General features: G+C 42.9%; 1 pseudogene; it reads left to right on the top strand.

Annotated features, from left to right (window-relative positions):
* Window positions 1–504: 504 nt before the first annotated feature.
* Window positions 505–1447, top strand: LOC117028610 (glyceraldehyde-3-phosphate dehydrogenase-like; annotated as a pseudogene).
* Window positions 1448–2191: the final 744 nt, after the last annotated feature.

Genomic DNA, 2191 nt, shown 5'->3' with positions numbered 1-2191 from the left:
GAAGCATGCAAAGCCACTGCTCATTTAGGTCCTGTTCTTTTCCTTCTGCCATGAGAATTTCAGGTCTTGAAAAGGGAGTGTTTCTTAAGCCTGAGTTCTGGAATGGGAAACCGCGTAGAGTCACAGAGGCCAAACCACAACTGTCTACATGTAACACTAATGAGAAATAATTGGTGTTTGAAGTTGTTACTACTCTAAAGCTACCTCATATAGTGCATTTAGCATGTTGCTAAAGTGATCAGTGAAAAATTAATTGTTATGTAAACACTAGAGAGTCAGTAACATGCTTTACGCCTTACACAGTGTGAAACACACAGTAGTCCTCAATAATTATTGAATGAGCGAATAAATAAAAGAGAGTGGAGAGATGTCATAGGATATAATATCATTTACATTTGTTTGGGAAGGAGGAAAGTAGTTCAAGTCATTTGGGCTCTCTGCTCCTCCCTGTTCCACAGGCAGCTGCATCTTCTTGTGCAGTGCAAGCCAAGTCCCTGAGACATGATGGTGAAGGTTGGAGTAAATATATTTGGCTGCACTAGGCACCTGGTCACCAGGACTGCTTTTCATTCTGGCAAAGTGGATAATTGTTGCTATCAATGACCACTTCATTGACCTTAACTACATGATCTACATGTTCCAGTATGATTCCACTCATGGCAAGTTTGTTGGCACAGTTGAGGCTGAGAATTGGAAGCCTGTCATCACTGGAAAGCCCACCTCCATCTTCCAGGAGAAGGGTCCACCATCATCAAATGAGGTGACGCTGGTGCTGAATATGTTGATGAGCCCACTGGTGTGCTCATTATCTTGGAGAAGGCTGGGGCTCACTTGAAGGGTAGAAGCAAAAGGGTCATCATCTCTGCGCCTTTTGCAGTTGCCCCCATACCCCCAAGTTTCTGATGGATGTGAACCATGAGAAGAATGACAACTCCCTCAAGATTGTCAGCAATGCCTCCTACACCACTAACTGCTTGGCCATCTTGGTCCAGGTCATCTGTGATAATTTTCGCATTGTGGAGGAACTCATGACCACAGTCCTTGCCATCATGGCCCCCAGAAGACTGTGGGTGACCCCTCTGGGAAGCTGTGGCATGATAGCCATGGGGCTGTCCAGAACACCATCGCTGCTTCTACTGGTGCTGCCAAGGCTGTGAGCAAGGTCGTCCCTGAGCTGAATAGGAAGCTCACTGGTGTGACCCTCTGTGTCCCCACCCTCAATGTGTCAGTCATGGATCTGATCTGCTGTCTGGGAAAGCTGCCAAATAGAATGACATCAAAAAGGTGGTAAAGCAGGCATTGGAGGGCCACCTCAAAGCCCTTCAAGGCTAGGGCTGGCATTGCCCTCAGTGACCACTTTCTCAAGCTCATTATCTGGTATGACAATGAATTCGTCTGCCAGAACAGGGTGAAGGACCTCATGGTCCACGTGGCCTCCAAGGAATAAGAGCCTCCTGAACCATCTGCCCCAGCAAAAGCAAGGGAGGAAGAGAGAGAGGCCTTCAACTGCTGGGGAGTCTTTGCCCCAACTTGATCGCCCACCACACTAAGAATTTTTCATCCTTGACGCAGTTTCCATCCCAGACCCTGGGGAAGAAGGGGAGGGACTTAGGGAGCCCTACCTTATCATATACCATCAATAAGGTACATTGTACCCAGTCAAAAAAATAAATAAATAAAGTCATCATGGACTATTTGAGGAGATGGGAATAGACTGGGTCCTAGGAAACATCACAAAGTCATTTGCCCAAGAAACTGTGACTAATTCAGTCCAGAAAATAGAGTTTGGTGAAGCTTGAGTAATGAGTCTTGTGCTTGACATTCTCTCAGTAAATATTTAATAAATATCTGTTGATTTCAATGCCATTTAAAAAAACATTTCGTGAAAAATGTATGCTGTCTTATTAAAACAAGGAAATAAACTAGAATCCAGGGATACTCCATCAAAGGTTATAAAAATTTTTTGATTAGAAAATGAGTGATTAAAACATTCCATGTGACTAAATCAAGATCAAAGCAACAGAAATTTACTTCATTCATTTATTTGAATAAATTTTAGCTTTAATTATTTATGACACTTTTAGGCATACTCACAAATTTATTGACTTCTTTGGAAAGTATAATTAAATCTCTGCTTTGGGAGATACTAATATCATTAATGTGTAAAGATAAATCTGAAAGCACATAGTGA

The sequence above is a fragment of the Rhinolophus ferrumequinum genome, chromosome 10 (genome assembly GCF_004115265.2).
Source record: "Rhinolophus ferrumequinum isolate MPI-CBG mRhiFer1 chromosome 10, mRhiFer1_v1.p, whole genome shotgun sequence".
In the NCBI taxonomy this organism is placed as follows: domain Eukaryota; kingdom Metazoa; phylum Chordata; class Mammalia; order Chiroptera; family Rhinolophidae; genus Rhinolophus; species Rhinolophus ferrumequinum.
The sequence above is the reverse complement of the archived record's forward strand: the minus strand, read 5'-3'. Positions and strand labels throughout refer to the sequence as shown.